Source organism: Anoplopoma fimbria, chromosome 9 (genome assembly GCF_027596085.1).
Source record: "Anoplopoma fimbria isolate UVic2021 breed Golden Eagle Sablefish chromosome 9, Afim_UVic_2022, whole genome shotgun sequence".
In the NCBI taxonomy this organism is placed as follows: Eukaryota; Metazoa; Chordata; class Actinopteri; order Perciformes; family Anoplopomatidae; genus Anoplopoma; species Anoplopoma fimbria.
The window spans coordinates 15,802,937-15,827,057 of record NC_072457.1 but is presented as its reverse complement, the minus strand read 5'-3'; positions in this window follow the sequence as shown (position 1 = coordinate 15,827,057).

Here is a 24,121-nt window from a genome sequence, read left to right as displayed (position 1 = left end):
GTTAACACTGTTAGCTCAGTCAACACTGTTGTCATTGTTTGCACTGTTAGCACTGTTAGCACCATTAGCTTCTAGCCGCCGTCTCAGCTGAACCATGTTGAGGCCACTCTGAGTTTTGAATCTAGCACCTATAAAGATAGAAAGCCATCTTCAATCAGCATGCTGCCAAAAGGTCATGTCAACACACACACACACACACACACACACACACACACACACACACACACACACACACACACACACACACACACACACACACACACACACACACACACACACACCATTTAAGTCTCACTCAAAGCTCCCCATCCTGAAGGTTATTTCACGTTAACAATCAATAACACTTTAATCCTTCACATCTCCACTGAGAGTTGTGCAATGTGTTCATGTGTGTTTTTCATTTTCATGTCGTGAACTCTCTGCTCTCTTAGCCAGGCTGTCAAAAACAAGTTTGCCACTGAATTGGTTCATCTGGTTAAACAAAGGTTACATGAAAAAAGACAGGATTTCAGTGTGAAAACAATCCTCCCACACTTCTGTGGAAAACAATTTAGGGTTCTGAATTTTTAAACAGGTTTGCATAAAGATTTGTCAGTGCCTGTGTACTGGAGTGTTTCATCATTGGGTAAGCAAGGAGATTGAAACACTCAAAGTACACACTGACTGGTGAGGCTATTTGGAATACTTATTTTTAAAACATGAAGGGGACAGTAAGTGAGAAAACCACCTTCAGTTATAGTTTTTTGGCCATGAAGCATAGCTTCGAATGTGACTAAATCGAACTTTCCCAGATTGGATTAATCTTGTCAGACCCATGCTTTTGCTGTTTTTAACAGCTTAGTAGAAGAATTCAAATCATCAATATCTACTTTCAACAACAAAGTCCATAGAGTTGTCTGCAGCCTGCCAACTGTCAGTCGCTTGTAACCAAGTTGCTGTAATTGAATGAAAATATGTTTTTTTGGTCGATCTGTCAAGTCAAGACGCATTCCGTCTATTTGCACTTCTTAAGCATAACCAAGAAAAATAACTTTAAAAAGTCACCAACGTTGGGCACACAATTTGCATTATAATTCTTTTTCATGGTGTTTTATGAAATTTAGTGAACACATTTTTGTGTTCTAACAGCAGGACACACTAACAGAAACCACACACAATAAGTTAAATACAATCTTAAACATGCGGACAAATCAGGCACACCATTCCTCGAACCCTCAGTCTCTTGTGAAAAGGCTTTTAAAGCTTTTGTACCTTCATCTTGGGTTGAGTGTGTTGTTTGAGGTAATTTGCTTTTAGTTTCAAGTCTTTTGTTTGTTTTGTTTGTCCTGGACATTTTCATGCTTCCTTCTTGGTCAGCACTACCTTGGAAAAGAGATCTCAATGGGAAATATCCTAGAAAAATAAAGGTTAAATCCAAAAAGTCTTAATGACAGCAAATCAATTTTGACATTATTTCTCCTGTTTCCAAATAACATTGAATAAAGTGTCATATCTTGCTATTTCAATGCTCTGGCACTAATTATTACAAAATAACTCAAATAAGTAGAATTACTGTAGCTCATAGTAACCCTGTATAGAGTCCTATTCACGGAAAACTGGCAACTTTAGTAAACTATTTATTTATTTTAATTATAAGGAATATTTCCAACATTTCTGTATTAAACTCTACTGAACAAACTAACAGGTCACAATAGGTTATACAACTGAAAAGTAACTCTGATGCTATAAAACAGAAAATACTAAATAACGAGAATAATACAAAGTAGAACTTGTGCATCAGGAGGAGTGAGTCAATAAGTTTTCCTTCGGCTATATGCTGATGTAAATGCATAATTCTGCTTTTGCGTCTAAAGGCTTCCTGAGAGCAGCGGGGATAACGAGTTGCACTGAGGTTTGTTTTTCCTTCCTTCTGGTGATCGGCACATCTAGGTGATGCCACTGAATAAGTGATAGCATGTTGCATGTGTTTCCATTCACATCCACTACAACAGGGGATCAATGCTGACACACTGTCCTCAACTTATTATAAATATCTCTCGCTCTTTTGTTGGAACCCACTGATATGTCTACCAGCTCCCAATTAATTTGCATTCGCCCTGTTGTGTGACTGACTGAAAAGTTTTTGTAAATGAAAGATTCTGGGCTATACTCAAACTAGGCTTGTGAAATTTGTTTCTACATTACATGTAAAATATTTTTGGGGTTAGTGGAAAAACAGTTCACTTTTGATTAAAATCTGTCTGTAGATGGATCTCTGCCAGCCATGCATTTAAATGTTGAGCAACTCCTAAAAGTATCACACCCAGGTCAAAGTAATAATGAGCTGCAGTATTTAAGGATAATGTCACCTTCATGTTCACTCTTTTATCAGGCTCTGGCTGATTGGATGACCAGGGATGGAATACAAACTGGCAGAAACTAACGTAAAGTGTCCTCTTTGCATATTTTGATATAGGGACACTTGAAAACTCCTCTGAACCACCTAGCATGTCAGAACACTACATTACAAGTCCTCATATCACAACGATAATAATAATTACTAATGCTCATTTTAATAAATTGATGTATAAATAGATTAACAAAACCAATATTCAATTTGCATCCTTCTGTAAAACTAACCTGAATGGACGGAAAACAGTATAATGACTGTTCATGTTAGAACATTATCCACCATAAATATGTGTATTCTGATGATGTCACACTGCATCAGAAGTCTAGCCGGGTTCCGCCTCTTCGCAGATGGACCCTGTGTTTTCCTGGTGAAGCGCTCTTTGTTCGGCCTCATTGAAATCAATAAAGGAGCTGTATTTTTCTCACCCTGACCTTATATAATTGGGAACGTGGCCTCATGTTTCATCATTTATGATGCTGAGCTGCAGTAACAACAGAGTGAATCAGTCGGGCTCAGCCACCTTCAGTGAACGCTCTTGAACAGGTTTGGCTGAAGGGAACAGTTATCCCAGTAACAGAACATGTAACGTAATCATTTGAATCTACTGCTTGAGCTGGTCTCCTCAAATACCCCATTACTATGCTTTGTGACAAAATCCCCCAGCTCAGTTCACAAACTTTGCTGCTGTTTTCATCAGTGTAGGATGATGCTGACAGCAAGATTATTAAGATAAGACACACAATCCAAGACGCACATTGTGATTGTGAATCTATTTAAAAGAAAACAATTATGGAAACACTCTTCAGACCATCATACCTGTCTCTCTCTGTAAAGCTCAATCTGTTCTCAGTGATACACAAACATTGCAGTGGAGACTGAACTTTGCTAAAATGCCTTATAACTCAGAGGAAAAAATAACACCTGTGTCCTCATCCCTGAATCCCTGATTTCAAAGTATGGCCTGGTTATAAGAAGTGCCACCTATTGGTTTGTGGTCTTCAGTTTTGTAGCCTCAAGTTTGACATTTTGACTTGCGCCATCTTGGTTTTTGGCCGTCGCCATCTTATACAACAGGACGCTGAATAAGATTTTATTACGCTATCAACGTGTTACAAATAACTTTCATCAAGTGAAAACACACTGCGAAAGGGTTAAAGGTGTAAGACAAAAACATGGACAACTACCAGACCAGACAATTCAGCGGTAGCAACATGTCAATTACACGGTAACTCCGCCCTAAAGCAAACCCTGATTTATGGTCTGTTTGACCCTAAATGGACCATAATTTACTAAATGAAGACCATGCTGTATTGAAGAAGAATTCAAACTAGAGATTGAGACAATAAACCATGAACATGAACGTTTCCTAAAGTAATTAACCAAGTGAGAAGTAGGGTCATTTTCTCATAGACTTCTATGTAACCAAAGGAGTCGCCCCCTGATGGACAGTAGAGAAAATGCAAGTTCAAGGCCCTTAGGCGTTGCCCTCACTTTTCAATGCCCGCAGATTCAAAGATCTGGCAAATGTGTTCCCTAAATTTGACATTACAGTTGTTAAATACATATATATATATATACACCTTGGGTATATCTTAATGAAATAGGAATTATGATGGTTGGTATCCAGCATCAGAGCTTTTCTATGTTGCCAGTAATATTTTGTCCGCGTATTATCCTAGTATTTAGTGTATTGTCTGTAGAGAATAGTGTCAGATTTTGATGAATGTCATTTAGGATAGAAAAAACAACACAAATAAACAAATCCAATCGCAGTTTTCAGGCAACAGCAGCAGTGTGGTTCAACAGAGAAATGTTGCTGTAACACACCCACACACGCATATTTTTATTTTAGAATGAATTAAAATGGTGGCCGTTTATATTTTGCGCTTTGTGGTTCACTTGCTCACAATGCTGTAGTTTTACAGCACAAAATATCACAATAAATGGTGTAGTCTGCACAATAAAACCAACACCTGTGCTAACCTAATAAATTAATCCCATAATATAAAAAAATATATATACAGCGGGTAAAATAAGTATTGAACACGTCACCATTTTTCGTGGTGCTATTGACATGAAATGTTCACCAGATGTCGGTAACAACCCAAGTAATCCATACATACAAAGAAAACCAAACAAATAAGTTCAGAAAATTAAGTTATGTGTAATAAAATGTAATGACACAGGGAAAAAGTATTGAACACATGAAGAAAGGGAGGTGCAAAAAAGGCATGGAAAGCCAAGACACCAGCTGAAATCTATCAGTAATTAGAAAGCAATCCTGCCCCTTGTCAGTGCAAATTAATATTAGCAGGTTCAGTCCCAACTGATGGCCTATAAAAAGGTGTCTCATTACCAAGGTGTCACACAAGAAACATCTCATGATGGGTAAAAGCAAAGAGCTCTCTCAAGACCTTCACAACCTTATTGTTGCAAAACATACTGATGGCATTGGTTACAGAAGGATTTCTAAACTTCTGAATGTTCCAGTGAGCACTGTTGGGGCCATAATCCGGAAGTGGAAAGAACATCATTTCACCATAAACCGGCCACGACCAGGTGCTCCTCGCAAGATTTCTGACAGAGGAGTGAAAAGAATTATCAGAAGAGTTGTCCAAGAGCCAAGGACCACTTGTGGAGAGCTTCAGAAAGACCTGGAATATCAGGTACAATTGTTTCAAAGAAAACAATAAGTAATGCACTCAACCGCCGTGGCCTGTGTGCACGCTCACCACGCAAGACTCCATTGCTGGAGAAAAAGCATGTTGAAGCTCGTTTAAAGTTTGCTGCACAACATTTAGACAAGCCTGTGAAATACTGGGAGAATATAGTCTGGTCAGATGAGACCAACATTGAACTCTTTGGATGCCATAATACACACCATGTTTGGAGGTCAAATGGCACTGCACATCACCCCAAAAACACCACACCAACAGTGAAGTTTGGAGGTGGGGACATCATGGTGTGGGGCTGTTTTTCAGCATACGGCACTGGCAAACTTCATATAATTGAAGGAAGGATAAAAATCTGCTGCCATCTAGCAGGATGATGAAGATGAAACGAGGGTGGACATTTCAGCAAGACAATGATCCCAAACACACAGCCAAGGAAACTCTCCATTGGTTTCAGAGAAAGAAAATAAAGCTGCTAGAATGGCCCAGCCAATCACCTGACTTGAATCCAATAGAAAATCTATAGAAAGAACTAAAGATCAGAGTTCATAGAAGAGGCTCATGGAACCTTCAAGATCTGAAGACTGTTTGTGTGGAAGAATGGGCCAAAATCACACCTGACACATGCATGTGACTAGTGTCTCCATACAGGAGGCGTCTTGAAGCTGTCATTACCAACAAAGGCTTTTGTACCAAGTTAATTTCAGTAAGCGTGTTCAATACTTTTTCCCTGTGTCATTCCATTTTATTACACATAACTTAATTTCTGAACTTATTTGTTTGGTTTTCTTTGTATGTATGGATTACTTGGGTTGTTACCGACATCTGGTGAAAATTTCATGTCAATAGCACCTTTAGAAATATATTTACTGAGAAAAATGGTGACGTGTTCAATACTTATTTTACCCGCTGTATATACATGTTTAGGCCTACACTGCACATTAAAATCACTGTTCCTGTCTGAATTGTCTGATTTTGAGTGATTTTTATTAAACTTTCTATACTGCACCTTAGCCAGAAGATGTGTGCTGGGATCATATTACTTGTAATTGTGTTTATTCATTGCAGTGTCTACGAGTGTCCGTCATGTCCTGTTCCACCGCTGTGTTCTTCATAATTTAACAGTGCAGGTCCCCATGCCAGTGACCTGGCAATGAATAAGACATGGCTGCCACCCCCCTCTCTCTCTCTCTCTCTCTCTCTCTCTCTCTCTCTCTCTCTCTCTCGCCTTCATTCAGCCAACCTTTCTCTATCTCTTAGTATATTCTCTCAGTATACACAGCATGTCTTAGTGTTCTCATCTCTACTCCAGTCTCACATTTTAATTTTTGTCTCTGCTTCAGTCACTTATTGCTGATATCATTCTGTGTACAGTATACATACTATTAACACTTTCTAAACTTCTAATGCTAATTCTCAATGACAGATTTAACTTTTTCACTGTTTGACGATAACATCCTTGATGACTCTCCTTAATTAGCTGTAGTATTGTTTTTTCTTTAGGCTCCCAAATACTGTCTGTTATGGCTTCATACTATGTGTGAAAAATGTCATTATATTTTCTTTGTTCATAATTCCTTTTTTACAATCATGTCCAAAATCCTTCCATTTCACTTTGCTGCATTAATTGTAAAGGGCTGTAAGTCCTCAGCACAACAAAGACAGTAATATTAAAATAAAATAAAAATACAAAAAGTTTCTACGTTATGTTTTTCATCTGTTTGATTCAATTATTTATTCATGTTTAGTGTTTCCTGTTTTATTTTTCACCTCTCCTTTCGTGTCAGATCACTTCACTTCCTGCTTCCTGTGTTTTTTTTCCTACCTTTTTTTATTGTCTACCCCGCCCTAATTATTTTCACCTGTCCCTCCTTAACCCTGCAGTCACCTGACCTCCTGCTCACCTGTTTTCACCAATCATTCATTCAGAGCCCAGTTTGTTTGTTCCTCTGAGTTACTCTTCGTTTTGCTTTTTCCTGTTAGCTGCCAGCTGTACCTGAAAGGCTTCTGAGTAACTAAAGTATCATAATTGTGTCTGTCCTGCTCTCCAAACCAACAAGTTATCAGTAGTTTGCATCAGTTTGACCCAGAATTTTAGCATCTCTCAGCTCATTGTTTAGATTCAGTCTCAACGCTTTCAACTTCATTTTCAGCCTGCTGCTGGAAATAAAAGCAGATAGAAGCAGTTAGCAGCTAACTGAAGAACATAATGGAGCACTTACCAGTTAAAGAGACAGTTATAAGTTATAAATTCAGAAGTATTTGAAATGAAACGATAAAAAATTATGATTAGTCTTTTAAGTAAAACACATTTCAAACTAATGAAAGCTTTTATGGAATAACTTAAAGCTCAGATCAACTGCTTCAGTCTCAGACCTCCACTAGACTGAAGACTGTAAATGCATGTGTGGTGTTTTCCCACAGGAGCTGCTCGGCTCGTCCTCGTACTATTGGTTTAGTTGTCCAGCACATGTTCAGCTTGTCCTGGACACCACTGCTGCTAATAAACATCCAGGTTGTTCGGGTCTCCAGGGAGGAGAATGATCCACTTTCATCTTGGCTGACTGCTGGAGATCAGCTGCTTCCCTGCTTTATTCATGGGAACATGGACACTCGCTCTCAGTGTTATCATTTGTTTATCTCAGCAGTTTAATCTGAAGACGTTAACCGGAGCAACCCCAAAAGCTGGACAATGCTTTATTGAACGACTCCCTCCTTTATCATCACAGATCATCACAGATCACCGTGGAGGTAATGTGTTATCTCACACACTAAATATGTCTCAGCACACACTGACATACGTAGGTTTGATTCCTGGCCACGATGTGGGTGTTATGTCTTATCTACTCTCTTTCTGCACTCTCCAAATGAGAGTATTTCTTAGTATTCCTGCAGTCCCATCTGCTATGACTGTGAGACAGAGAGCAGCTAAATCCAGGTCAAAGCTCTGAATCATTATTGATTCTACTCATACAAATCATTTATTTGTTTACCACAGAGAAACCTGAGAAATAAACACGGGACCTTCCACCAATCAATTCAATCACAATTTGTTGCAGCATGAGATACAGTCACTTGAAGGAACTGGTTCTAGGGATGGGCGATATGGCAAAAATATATCATCGTTTCAGGCAGGATGGTTTGGTTTTCGGGACGATTTTGCAAGGTACTAAACAGTTCAACCAAACAAGTTTCCAAAAAAATATTTAAAAGAAAATCAAAATTGTACACTTTAAATCTGTTTAAATATTAATCTTTTTCTTTTTTAAATATATATGAACCCATTTAAAAAGAAAATATGTCCCTTTTAAAGCTTGTTTGCCTGCTTATTCTGTTATTTCCTTCTTTCAAAACAGTGGTGAAGAACAGGAGCAAACGCTTGGTTGAGTTTTCATTAGAATAACGTTATGACTGGTGTGTTCACAGCAGGCCAAATAAATCAGAGCACACAAGGCCAAATTGCCTCCCAAGTTACCATATGACCGGTTGCTGACAAGTGATGTAGCAATTAAAAGACTATTTTTTTTAAATTGGAGTCCAGCATAGTTCCTGGGCCGCTGTAACCACGAGGGTAGCGGTACGATCCCCTCCTTAATGCTGAAGATGGGTTACGTCCAGAGGTCAAATGTCGTGTATGTATAAGACAATTCTGATAAAGTTGAAGTGCTCACTCCACATAAAACACACTGTAGCTACATGAGAGCACCTTATGCAAACTTCATGGAGAACAATGAGGATCTGTTTTAAGCAATATTCGGGGGAAAAAACAACTAATTCATTAGCACTTTGGTGAGTACACTACCACTATTTGTCTTATCTCTGCAGTATAGAAATGCATTTTTATTTTCTATCAATATCACTTTTTTCTTAAATTATTCAGCGGAGAGGAGAGGGAAAACATGGTATCTCATGACAGTGCTATACATCTTTTAAAAAACTGACAGATAGAGGATAACATTGTTTCCAACTGAAGCAAATCGTGTCATAAAAGAAAACTGTACAAAACGTTAACTGTATTATCAAAGTAGACATTTGTAAATGTCTAGTGAATCCAATGTAGAAGTCCTTTAAACTTGCATTATTTCTAATGCCCATCAGGGAGCGACTCCTCTGATTGGATGAAAGTGTGTACAGATTGTAAAGCCCTCTGAGACAAATTTGTAATTTTGGGCTCTACAAAATAAATTGTATTGAATTAAATTGAAAGAAATATCAAATAAAGTGACTCTACTTCTCTCTTGATGTATTCCCTCAGTAAACATTGTAAACATGAGTTTATGGTCTCAATCTCTAGTTTCAAGTCTTCTTCAATACAGCATGATGATTTAGAGTCAAACAGACCATAAAGCAGGGTATGCTTTAGGGCGGGGCTACCTTGTGATTGACAAGTCACCACCTCAGCATTGTCCGGTCTGGGAGTCGACCGTGTTTTCGTCGTACAGCTTAAACCCTTTCACAGCGTGTTTTCACCTCTTCAAAGTTAATTGTAAGATTTTGGTTGCCTAAAAATGTCTTCTCCTCACCCACTCATGTCACGTCCGAAACAAGACGGTGAAAACCAGAAAACAAGATGGGAAAATGGCGCGCTTAAGATTCCAACACCGTTGTCCACAAACCAATAGGTGATGTCGAGGTGACAGCGTCCACTTCTTATAACCATTCTGTGGTCTTTTCAAACACTTCATTAATGTGTTCTGCACAGATTGATACAAACTGTTAAGGTCACACTGCAACACCAACAAAAGCTGAAATGCAGCCCACAGTGCTCTCCTGTGTCACAATGGCAAACTTATTTTGGAATGTTGCACAAAAAAAAAAAAAAAGTATTTGAGCAGTTATGGCCTCCATAAAGCCTGTCAGACAATTTTCTTTATTGCCAGAATCTTTTGTAATGGCCGTCACAACGCTGCCTGGAACACCTTTGTACAGACAGCCGTCTCCCTTTAGGTTGCCTCCTGCTGCTCTTCTTTCTGTCTTTCTGTCTGCCTCCCTCTGTGGTATCAGGGCCTATGACTTCAGGGTTCACTGCCTAAATCACTTCTACAACAGGAAATGAATAGGATAGCGCTCCTGCATTTATATTAATAACTTTATCAGTATTCACAAATCACAGCCGCCATCTCTCATCCATCTAAAAATGTGCCATTTGCATCATGGATGCGCTCTGAATGTCGGCAGAAGCTATAGCTGTTCAATGATTCAATTACATTTTTTATTTTACTTCTGCTTAACTTTCCTTGTTTTTACCATTAAAAACAAAACTCTAAAGTCACTTTGGAACAACACACACAAACAGAAACTTAGTTCAGTCATTGTGATGGAAAATAATGTGTTGAGAAACTTCTGTTTTACTTTTGTAATATACTTATTCAACCTTGAACACTGTATTTTAAGAATCACATTGTTCGTCATTGATTAGGTAAAACTCAGGAAAAGTGTTTTATAAGATGTAAAAACAATCTGGCCACAAGACCTTCAGGGTTCTCTGAAAGAGGCTTGAATCTTGCACTGTTTGGTAATTGAATACAGCAAACACCTGCTTTTACTGTTGTTAAAATGAATTCATATAAAAGTCTGCTTAAGCGTTAACAAACAAGAACACTTTTAAATTCAAACAAATTTAAACACAAGAAATAGTCCTACAGGACTTATTGAATATGTAATAAAAATAATGATCTAAATATCCAAATAAATTCTATTCACACTTTAAATGAGCAGAGAATGTTCTCAAATGTTGTTTGACAATTTTACTTTCTATTAATTGGATATTGATTCATCTTCAATATACAAAAGCATTAAAGTTCATTATTGATAATGGAAGCAGCAGTTTGCTATATATAAATAATTATATATATATATAAATAATTATATATATATATATAATAAATATTTACTCAAGGTCCACTTACTAGCTTTTTTTCAGAGCTTTCATCTATTAAGGAAGACAATGAGATGGGGTGGGAAGTGCATTCGACCTTGAGTTAATTATTTTATTATCTTATATATTATCTGCAAATTGTTGTCAACTTAATGGTGAAGACATTTTGAAGGTTTGGCAAATTGTGGTTTGAAAGGAAAATATCAATGCCAACTTTTTGTAAAGTGCCAGCACTATTGAAACCAGACTTCAACATATTTACACTGCACAATAAAGAACAGTAACTAATACAGTTAAATGTTATAATAATGTACTCATTAAGACTGTGTAACACCATGCACAATGGCATACATATCTCAAGGAAGTGTCAAGCCTCTGCAAAAGGATGATACAAATGAATGAAAGCCAGTGGTTGAATATAACCTGAAGGCAGGAAAACCATTGTCTAAATGTAAAGCATGATGGGATGGTTGGCAGTCACACTGTAAGAGGAGTGCTGAGGGTGCTGCTGGTCAGAATGAAGCTCACTGAAAATAATAAGCTTTTTAATTTTAACAATTCATCAAAGTGCTAGACAAATTATTCGGATTTGGTTAGATTATGAAATTGAACAATATATTCTACATGCACTGTATTCTTCATTCCATCTCAGTATCCGGGCGTGACAGCGTCATGTCATTATCTCTTATGTGCGTACGTGCGTGTGTGTGTGTGTGCGTGTGCGTGTGTGTGTGTGTGTGTGTGTGTGTGTGTGTGTGTATGTATGTAGCTGGTTTTCAATTTAAACAGTCTAAAAACAGCCAAAATGTCAACATAAATTTGACATGATATTACATTTCTCAGTGACATTTACGTGGGGTGTGTTTATATGTAATTAACTGTTTATTCATTTTAATTCATCCATAAAAACAAATAAAATGTAAATAAAAATTACAATTAAAACAAAAAAAGAAATTGTGATTCTTTTTTCTTTACTTGGAAATGGGCTCAAACACACAACTGTGGCACGGTCCTTTAAACCACTGTGACTGTCGCACTGAATCCTTTTCAGTGAAATAATACACAGGAAGCTTAACAGTAAATCCAGTTATTACAATTTTATATTTCTAGTTATATTGCCTCTTTAAGCACAACATCTACATTAATAAGACATAAGATTCATAATATAAACTAATTGCCCTTATATAACATAGTTAGTAGACAGAAAAAAATCGAAATTCCATTTTCTGATAGAAATAAATGTATGCTTGTTCACAATGTTGTACTTTATGATGCCGTTTTGATATTTTTATATTTACAAGACCAGCTCTACTTAAGAGAAAATAAAATAAAATCCCAGAACCATAAACCACAGAGAGACTTTGGAGTGCTTCTTATGTAATCACCCTGTGAATACATCTTGCTTGATAAGACAGCCAGAGTCTTTCAGGCCGTGGTCAGGCTGGGATCACCTCACCATCCCAAGGCCAAAATCCAAATGAATCCGGTTGTTTTACTTAAGCAGCCCAACTGAGGAGTTGCAGCAGCACCGGGGTCCTTAATGTGTAAAGGGCCCGTAGGTTGGCCTGTGGAGAGAGCTGACCCTACCACAACGTGATGGATGGAGAGCAGTGAGTGATTCAATTTGCCACCTCCTATATGCGCCTGTGATGAAGAAGACCGTATGTTGAATTGAACATGATGCCATTCATTATTGATGCCCCCAAAAAGGCATACCAAGCTCATTTGTTATGTTAAAATAGTCAGTAGCCATCTATAACAACATTATATGCTTATTATACATAAACTCTATAAACTATAAATACATTTGCAATATCTTTGGTATGTTTTCATATACAAATATGCAATGATTATTTCTGGCTAATAAGTATGTTTATGTTGTCCAATGTCCAGTCTCTAGTCGATCATGTGATGAGATGATACTATATACAGTGGCTAGTTCAGGCACAAATCTTTCAAAACAGACACGCTGAGCACATCTGCATGCCAAGAAAGCAGTCATGCCTTTTAGACATAAAAGCGACAGAAGAGAACTGGAACCCGCCGTTAAAGCAAAGTGCTGGAGCCCGTCGCATCCATCTCACGCCACAGTGCTGCACAGCGTTAATTCACAACGGAAGCCTCTTTTGACGTTTTCTAATCTGACTGCTGACTCTTGATCTATTATATTAACTGCTTGCATTTTCTTCTGATTGATCAATGATTGAAGAGAAACAGAAAAATGCCGTTTATACCTTAGTCTAATATTTATTTTTCTGTTTCTACATTTTAAACGATAATGGTCAATCAGGATGAAAATAAGAAATATATATATATATAGACATAGAGCCAAAAACGTGAAACAATTTAAATTCCTGCAGAAAAGACTAAAAAAGAATACCTGTGTCATGTTCGTCACCTTGTCATCTTATCATCTTATCGATAATGTATTAATTCAAAAGGATAAACATAACTGACTGACTTTAAATGGCCGTTATGCTCGTGGTATCATGGTACAATGTATCCCTGTGCCTCAGTGGTGATCATGATAATTACCTATATGACAACAGTGACTGATCAATTACACCAAATATCTCAGTCATTAGTCAATGCACCAGCTAATATTAGTAACTTTAAAAAAAAAAAAAACTGTGATTAATTAGAGAAGGCAATAATTACACGTCAGGGTTGAATAAATAGTTACCACGGATCAATTGATTTAAAACAGTTTCAACATCCTGCGAGGTGGAACGCGTTGGTTAGCCTGTGATGTTTAATTTATTACTTTCATTTTAGCCAATTTACAATCTGAACTTTGAAACAGCCATTGCTCTTTTTGGATTACAAGGACAGGACTTTCAGCTAGAGTAATACCACAGTACTGGTGTAGCAATCTTAAATGCAAGAGTCAAACGCAGAGATGGAGAAAAAATAATAACTTCCAAATCCATGTACTGTACACCCACAGAAATCAATTAAAGCTGCGGACCAGCATTAATCTATCATTTTATAATTACTTCAGAATTAATACATTTTTGCCTTGAAGGGTGGCTGACCTTTGATTACGGACCTATGTATGCTGCACGTCTCTCAACATAAACACATAGATTGACTGAGCTGACTTGGAACTGAGTATACAATGCAAACTGAAGCCTCCAGCAGCCAGCGAGTGCTTTGCATGTGTTTAAAGACAGACGATTATTCACCGAAGTCCCACAATATGCAACATCTTCAAACCTGCGACCAGACATTCATCCGAGTGCCTTTGAGCGAGTCGCTGTCTCTTTACAACCACGCACACCCATAACACATGTCAACACCCTGAGAGCAGTCCGTCCGGCTTCATTCACGCCCGTCACCGTCCGTCCTGCCATCCTGCTCTGGAGCAACAAACTCAGCTCTGAAAACTTAGTTGCGATTTTAACATTAGAATCAACAAATAGAATTGAATAAATGAATACAAAAATATACAAATGTAACTTAACTAACAACAAGGAAGCCGGCTTCATTTAAAATCCATGTGGGAAAGCAGTCACCTTGCCGCAGTGCCTTTAGGCAGCACTTGTTCATTTTCTTAATTTCATTTCTACATATTTTAATTTATATATATATTTTAAAAACAGCTGACTTGATGAAGAGAAAAACAACTATTGAATGAAGCCAAGTTGATTGGCTAGCCTCCTCTGTCGTTCATCACAGCTGTGTTTGCTGTGTGTTTGCACTGCTGTGTATAACGTGTTTAAGACAAACTGTGGTCTGGTGGCCTTGTGGTTTATGTTGCTGACCTTTAACTGCAGCGTCACTCGTTGGAGACCTCTGCATCATCCCTTCCCACTCCGTCTCTCTCACTTCCTGGCAGCTCTCGACTGTCCCAGTGTACTAAAGGGATAAAATGCCCCCAGACAAGAGCTGGGCAATATATCGATATTACATCAGTATCATGACATGAGACGAAATGTTGTCACAGATTTGGGGTACCGTAATCTCATAATGTATGACAAGCTGTCTTGTCCTGGTTTTAAAGGCTGCATAAGGGTAAAGTCATGACTGTTCTTTCATTTGACTTTACCCACTAATCAGTCATGATACCAACATAACTGTAATTATCCATCATAAAAATCTCTCTGTGTAAATATTTTGTCAGAACACAAAAAGTAAACCCTACAATATCGTTGCAATATTGATATTGAGGTATATAATGAAATATATTGTGTTATTTGATTTTCTCTCTCCAGCACTACCACAGTTTCTCCAAAATATAGTCCAAAAAAGTGTCAACAGTGACATCATCATTGACACCCATCGCAGTGTAATCATTTCAATCATTTAGGTTCCTAACCGGGGTAGTGTGCTTTCAGCAGTGAGTACTGACTGACAGAGACTTCAGACAAAAAGTGCAAAAACTTTGCTTTTGCAGAGACTCATGTTCTAAAGTTTGGGCTTCAAAACGCAGGAAGAGGAAGGCCGTGATGGATCACCATGTCCACTGTCATTAATGATGGGGGTACATTTAAAAACTAAAAATATATCACCAAAGGTTGACTTTCTTAAACTCTGATCACAGATAAGAACGGAATGAAACTTTGGTAAGAGCAACAGGAGCAACAGGAGCAACAGGAGCAACCATCTCCAGCAGATAACCGGCCCCAGGTCAGCTGACCCTGCACGCGCTGACCTAAGTTGAAGCTGTTATGTGGAGTTTACCAATTACCAGCAGCCAATAGGAAACGAGCTCCCCGTGTTCATTTACTGCAATTAAGCATTCACGCCTCCGCGTCCGGACTCTGTGGACAACTTCTCGCGCCCGCACGCGCACGCGCACGCTCAAACAGCCTCTCCGCGAGCCTGGCGCGCCTCCAGCTGAGGCTATTAATCTCCATAAAAAAAAGTCCGTACCTTGAGCAGGGAGCGCCGGTTGCCCCTCTCCGCCGTTCCGCCGCTGCAACGAGAGAGCAGACGCGCCGCTGCGCCGCGTGATCCGCCGCGCTCCGCTCCTCTGCGCGCGTGTGAGTGAGTGTGTGAGTGTGTGTGTGTGTGTGTGTGTGTAAGAAAAGAGAGAGAGAGAGAGAGAGAGAGGTTGTGTGTTAACGAGTGTGTATTACCGGGGGTGAGCACGAGTCTGTCGGTATCTGGATGTAGTCTGGAGGGTAACGGGGAGAGAGGGAGGGTTGTCTCGTTATGAAGGCTGCTCTCTCTCTCCCTCTCTCTCTCTCTCTCTCTCTTTAACCCTTGTTGAACCAAAGATGAGGCACAACTGACCAGAACACCAGGGGCGTGAATACAGACAGCGGGGGGGGGTCCGGGAGTGTGTTGAGGTCATTCTGATTGCTACTTTATAGATATTTTCTCAAGTTCAATGAAATATTTATGTTTAATATATATGTTTTATAGGTCCTTGAAAATGTTAAAAAAAAAAAAAAAAAATCATATTTTTGTAGTTGTAAATAGTCAGTAGCAATCAATAACAAAAGCATATGCTGTTTCTTTAACATAAACTATTTATAATAAAAACTATTCAATTAGGTAAATAGATTTTTTCTTTTTTTTCTTTAGTATTTTTCTCATATACAGCTATGCAATGATGGCTTAGTAGTTATTTTGTCAGTTGTCTACTGTGAAGTCTCTCTTCGGTCATGACACAGAGACAGAGGTTAGTTTAGGAGCAACATCTGTCCAAGCTGAGCCTTCCCACATAAAAGCATCAGAACCAGAACTGTCTCCATAACGTGCAGCGGGCCGTCACTACCTCGCTCCACTGCAGAGCACAGAGTCCAGCATTCAGGTTTAGTCACTCGTTTCTTTCTTATTTAGACTGGAATTAACCTTTTCAGTTGATCAATATGTAAAACAACATAAAACTGTTTTCAGGAAATAATAAACAGATATTGTTTACATGTTATTATGCATCACTCTGCCACTGTTTGTCATAATTAATACAACTATGAGTCCAAAGCAGAGCAATTATTTTCTGCAAAAGACACGACCCTTCATCTGAAACTGAATTACCTCTCCTAAATATAGTAGCTCTTGTTTAAAACCTTGTCTCTCTTCCTTTTTTTACTACTCTCATCTCTTTGTTTTCTTTCATTCACAGTTCTCTACTCCGTTGTTACTCTCTTTTTCTTGCTTTTCTTCTTTTCTTTCTTTCTTCTGTTCATTGCATTCCTAAACCACTTTCTCTCCATCTCTTCTCCACCTTTTGTTTCTTTCTATCGCCCCCCCCCCCCCCCCACTGCACTCTTTTCCCTTTTCCTTCTTTTTTTCTAGCTGCTGTTATGTACAATGTACATTTTTTGAAATAAATGACACACTGTGTATTGACAGTTGTACTAACTGTTGGACATCAAGCCCGTGTTGAAGCAGAGGCCAGTGTGAGTGTGAAGGGGAGGTGCAGGAGAAGAAGGATCTTTGTGCCAAACAAAAGAAATCTGTAAATCTGTAAGAGGCTAATTAAATCTGAATATTTTTGTCATATTATATTATTTAAGCGTTGAAGATCATCATTGGGAACTTGTGTTTTTCTTTAATGATAGGAAGGCAAAAACACTGTATATTATGCACAGGTATATTTTGAGATTTGAGTCTCTTTATCTTCCTTAACACGTCTTCCTTCAGACTGGTGGAAAGAAAACATGTCTTGTCTCTCTGCATCTGTAGATTTTTCCTAAATTCACCAAAGGTTACCATCAGATAATGCCTCTTTTGCCACACGTCAGAAAACAACAAAACATAATTGTAAGTTATCAAATAGGGAAGTTTCATGTTGATATCTATAAGTAACTTTTTTACCCTGTTCACCTCTGGTGTCTTCAACATGTATGTCATTTTACAAAACATACCTTTAAAGGACGTTTTCTCAACAAAAGGAAAAATTCTCGGACTCTGAGCCAGGAAATTCCAACAGAGGGGTTTGTTCATACATCATTCATAGCCTGATTTATTCAACACCTTATTACTAAAAACATGTTGAAAATGTTTTTTTGGGGTTTTTTTTGTGGCTGTTGACATTATTTTCTCATTTTTGGATTGATGCAAAGAGATATTATATACATACATGTTTACATCATATCAGAGTTGACAGGATAGACATCAACAGAAAGATGATCATGTAGTTCCAAGAGTGGAGGAGCCAGTTAACAGTGAAAAGGATTTTTTAGTTCCAGACCACTGCAGAGAAACTCTTTCCATTACTGCTCATCTGAACCAGCCCTTGATTTCTGGACCTTTAGCTGTTTGGCACTTTCAAAGAAAGTCACTCTCTTACTTCAAAAAATCACCTTAACACACAATTTCAGGTTTCACAATATTACTGCTTAATTGTCTATTTCTATAATGTATGTTTTTAAATATTTCTCTCTACTTTATCCCCTTTGTAAAGTGCTTATTAAATAAATTGTATTATTAATATTATTATTACTCTTAGTGACAAGTAAAAATACACTTTTTGATATATTTGACATCTTTCCCATAATGAGCATTATTCAAGAGTGAAATGTTCAGCATAATGTATTAGTGAAATTGTGGACAGTCTTTCCTTTCCTGCCGAAACCCTTTTCACAGAATAGAATAAGACTTTCCAGAATATTTATTCACCTCGAAGGCAATGAAGGACTCTCTTTGAACTAAAACTGAACTATTAAACCAAATAAATTTCATTGAATTCATTATTCGTTAAATCAAATCTGTTGAAAGTCAGTATTTTATGTAACTCCGCTGAGCCGACTGAAAGCCCACCTCCACTCTCACTTCCATCCTCAAATAACTATTTGTTTTTCTACTTTTATTTCATTTATTTTTTCTTTATGCTGTGTTAAACATTAAAACTAGTGCAAACAAGATAAGATCGTAATATGATGATAAATGTAAGAAAGCACATTTACAGTGATTTGCAAGGTACTAAAAACTGAAACATTCTAAATAAAACATGGAAAGCAGTAAAAGGATGTAGAATAATATTCCTTTTTTGATTCACACAAATAAATAAATAAATATAGTAAAAACAACATAAAAATCAAGAATAAGAATATATATATTATTGAGAAAAAAAAATTGTATTGCTGAGATATTGCACTGAGTTGCTCTGGCTCTCTCTATAAGAAATAAGCTGCAATTGGAATGTAAACATCTGTCACATTCATGTGAGTGTTCCGGTCCCAGCACTGTTGAAACGTAAAATAAACCTGAATTAAAGCAGTCAGGGAAATAAGCTTTGAAAAGTGGATTAAGAGGTTTGGATGACAAGTAAAGGCTTCCTGTAGTATTTTAATTTAAAATAAATGTTGGCAAGACAAGAACAAGAGAATACATATCCTTAACAGAACAAAACAGCCGGAGACAACATGTTTTAAGTTCACTTTGTGTTTTACTCACTTGAATCTTTCTCTGTACAGATTCAGATTGCGAGTTGCAGATTGGTTGCAGCTTTTGTGTTCACTCGACAGTGTTGAGCTCCACAACATTTCAATCTCTCACAGATGTGATTCTGTTTTCTGCATTCTGAAGCCGATCTCTGACGGTATTCCCTCCCTTTTCCTCCCCTTGTGTAATCAAAGAGCCAGTTCCTGAGGAGTGTCAGAGAATAAGAAGCAGAGGAAGAGGAATGATGTATTCTGAGTATAAAATGATCAACTTACTTCAAAAAACAGAACCAGAGAACCCTGGGCAAACCATTGCAATGTATTGCTCAAACTTGCATTTTTGAGTTTTCCTGGTTTTTGATTAAAATATAGTAAAAATGCAATAATGGAAATCCTATATCAATATCACACCAATCACAAGAAATATATAAGCACAAGCTTTATCTCTCCTCAGGTTCATATAAGTTCATCAAATGGTCAGACACCAGTAATCTTTATAGTGCTATGTGATGCATCCGTACTTTTGGAGCTTCACTACAAAGATCTTGCAGACTGGAACCAAATGTAAGTTTTTTTTTGTAATTGAAATTTGTATTATATTTTTCAATACATACAAACATAATGGCACACACAACCAGTTGCAACAGTAGATCAATAAAATATTAAGTAACAAAACAAAATAAATCTTGGTACAAATAGAGCTTAAAGTGCAGTTAACTGTGGTGACTAATGGAACATATCCTGTTAGGTTTCTTCCTTTATACACATTTGAAACTTCATAAAACCAGATACGGTAGATAAAGCCAGACTTCATTAAAAAATGTTCTTTGTTTGTTATTAGGAGCTTCGAAACAGGAAAGGTCTGTTATCAATTTTGACCGTGATGCATGTTTCGTCTGGCTCTTCCAATGGCCGATAACAATACTTATAACAAGTCCAAATAAAGTACAAAATGTAGATAAGATGTATACCTGGAGGTAGAGGAGACTGACCTCCTAATAAGCAGAGCTGCAGACAATCTGTTCACAAACGGACGAATCAACCACTTAACAATACTTTGAAATAATGTTTCCAAAAGGGACCAAAATAGCATTTTAGCATTAAATGAAGAGAAGTACTTGTTTCACTTTCAAACGCCCAACATTACCTGGTTTATAATAAAACCTTTGGGCGATTTAGTGATTTGTACAATTGCTAACTGACCACCAAACAGCTGCCACCATGTTTTTCCATTCTATCCACCTCTAGTTCGAGTTCAGATCGCTCCCATATTTCATTTAAATGTTACTTTTACCGTACAAAATGTATGCCATTGTTTTATAAAGAGACTGAGCGCTCCCGGGCAGATTTGAGGAGGATAATGTCTTTTCTCCTTAAACTCCCTCTTGTCCACTAAGTCAAAATCTGATAATCTTATAATTGCTTTTTATTTTACATACTCCTTTATTTCTATTTTACAGTCCTTTATTTCAATTTTTTCTTTAACTGTAACGAACTGATTTCCTCCCGGGGATGAATAGAGTATTCTGATTCTGAGATAAATTGTGTGTGTTTGTGTTTGTGTGTGTTTGTGTGTACGTGTGTGTACGTGTGTGTGATGTTTACCGGAATTAAATATGAACTATGAAATGTGGAGAGGTGAGTCGGCTGTATTTCACTCTAATAACACAAAGTCAAAGCAATTTGTTCATTATCATTCGAATGAGGCTGATGAGTTTAATGCGGCGGTGTGAATGAAATAAAGGAAGCGATGATAAAACCTGAGCCTGACATTAATTATGTATTATTTATTTTATTACATTTACTACTATTTTATCTAATTAAATATACTGTATCATGATGGGATATGTAAATGTTTATGCATCTGTAATAATTATGTATGGAAGGATAGTTTTGAAATTGATATTAAGGAGTATTGCTACTAAATACTACTAAATAATGGAGATTTGAATTGTCTTTCTCGATATTTGTGAGTATATTTTTGACAAGGATGTTCATGGTTTGTTTTCACACTAATTTATTCATTCATTCTAATTTGGTTTCATTTCAATGTTTAATTTAGCATTTCAAAAAATTGACAGATTTAATACCAGTGAGGTTTTCTTAATTAACACTATGAGTAGGTGAGATTTACAGGAAGTAGAATCTAATGTTAGTAGTAGAGTCGTAGTTTGTAGTATACGCTGGAAATAATCATTGAGTTAATATTATCTTGTCAAATTGTGTGACAGATTTTATATATTTACCTTCATTCCCTTATCTCCTCTGTCTCTCTCTGCCTTTTATCTTCATATCCAGTCACAGTCTACTCTCTCATAGAAAATCTATTTAAATGATATATATTTGTGATATTAACCATGCAGCTTTATCTTTACCAAATGAACATGTTCTAATAATCTACATACATATTAAGACAATACACTGTATGCTTATATATGTTATGTTGGTGTGGGTGGAATGAAGGGAGCGAGAGCCCTCCTGTTGATGTCACATTATTACATTATAATTATTATTAAGGTGCTTGAATGTTACTTAACTTCCATATTTGGACTTCCCTGAAAATGAGAAGCTGCTTCGCAAGAGGTTTATCCCCTAATTCTATTTTGAAATAATAAAAATAATATATGAGCACTATGTGACTTTGTTTTGGATTAAATAATGTCCAATTTATAGTTTTTAGGTGTTATTTAAAGTCACAAGAATCAATAAAAATGTGTGTTAATGATCAATTATATCCTACTGTATATTATAATACCGTACCTCAATACAATCTCAAACTTAATCTCATTTATTACAGGGTTCACTATACAGTGGATGTGTTTTATTAAATTATAATCTGCAAAATTTGTGTTACTTCTGTTAGGTGTAGCTGTCCTTCATCTTGTTTGTGCTATATACGAGCATAAACATTAAAATAATGAACACTAGTTCTTCATGAATGTAGCAGTGAGTCTGTAATTGGAATCCATTTAGTATGAAACTATGGAGATTTAATATAACGTGATTAGGAACTGAAACTCTTATTGATCATTGAAAAAAAACAATAACTCTCCTTTATGTCTCCCCGGTTCGTCTTCATAATCTGTTCTGCTGGAAGACAATAGAGGTATAAAAAAAAAAAAACGCTCCCCAACTTCCAAGCTTCGATCATATTTTACTCCAGAGATTCTACCTGATATTGTTTAACAAACATAAAGACGTCACGCCGACAGGAAAAAGCTTGTTTTGGGAAGTGTGAGCTGGCGAGCTTGGCCGGTGTGCTGGGAGGAAGGGAGGTTTTTAATATTGTGTGGGTAGCACTGGGAGACTGAATGGGTGCTGAGGAGGAGAAACTGCCAAGACGGGGTTTCATTTAGTCAATCGAGAGTGAAAATAATGGCATGCACACGCGTACATATCGGACCGCTTACACAACTTTGAAGTTCTGGATGAAACGTGTCTGTGTATACCTACACAGACATATTCTTGTGTGCTAATGAAAAACTGTGACTCATAAATAGATACACACAAGCATGGACACACATGGCTTTATTTCAGAAAAGGTCTTTTGAGCATGCAGACACACACTTGTGCACACACAGTTCATATGCACGGCAAGTGCTGCGTTTCTGTAATCAGCAGTAAGTGTACCATGGTGAGTCATTGACAAACTCTCCATCCATTTACCTATGAGTCTCAGCAGACTACAGCTGCCTGCTGTGTTTATTAAAAATATAACAGTTATATTATACTCATTAGGTTATTGCTGGCACTGGCACAGATAGCGAGACACACACACATGCAGCCATACACACACACACACACACACACACACACACACACACACACACACACACACACACACACACACACACACACACACACACACACACACACACACACACAATCAGACAGAAATAAGGCAAAATGAACAAAGTGATCCATTGCTTTGATATCAGTCTTTGATAAAAATCTGATTTGGTCCGGTCACTTTGTTCAATCTTTGGTGTAATGGAAGTCCCTTCCCGACTGCTGCACGTTTTATTATTGTTATGATTATTACTTGATATCAGACCTGAGAAATCCCCCCATGGCGGCATGGAAGATTTAATTTAGCAGTCTGTAAAACTGGATTAAAACCTGCTAGAGTTAAGCTCTTGTGTCTCCGTATGGCCTAACTCTGGGTCTCCTGGCTCCAAAGGCTCAACTTTCATTGGCCACCCTCAACCAATGTCAATAACAATGCTGCCGGACTGCTGCTTTGAAGCCTGAAGTTCGGCATTTTGGATGTTGCCATATTGTTTTGTGGCTACCAGAGAACGGAGGTGACCGTATTTGGACTGCAGAGGAGTGAGGAGTGAGGTAGAGACGCTGTAACGGTAGCAACTTGTCAATCACAAGGTAGCTCTGCCCTTAAGCACACCCTGCTTTATGGTCAATTTGACTGTAAATTGGACCAAACTTTACAATCGGACATCATGCTGCATTGAAGAAGACTTGAAACTAGAGATTGAGACCATAAACTCATGTTTAAATCAACAAATAAATCAAGTGAGAAGTAGGGTCACTTTCTCATAGACTTCTATACAATCAGATGAGTCGCCCCCTGCTGGTCAGTAGAGAGAATGCATCTTTAAGGCTCTTCAGCATTGGATCCACCCTCCAGGTTGCCACCAACTCATATAAGTGATCAGCTGTTTCTCCAACAGCAGAAACAGCTGATCACTCATGTGAGCTAAATATTTGCTACGTCAGAACTTATTCGGGAGGGTGTTTCCATGTCTCATCTCGCATATCATCTATTTTTCAACAAAAGCAAAAAGCACTTCAAGCAAGCATGGAAACCTTTTTCCAGAACAAAATT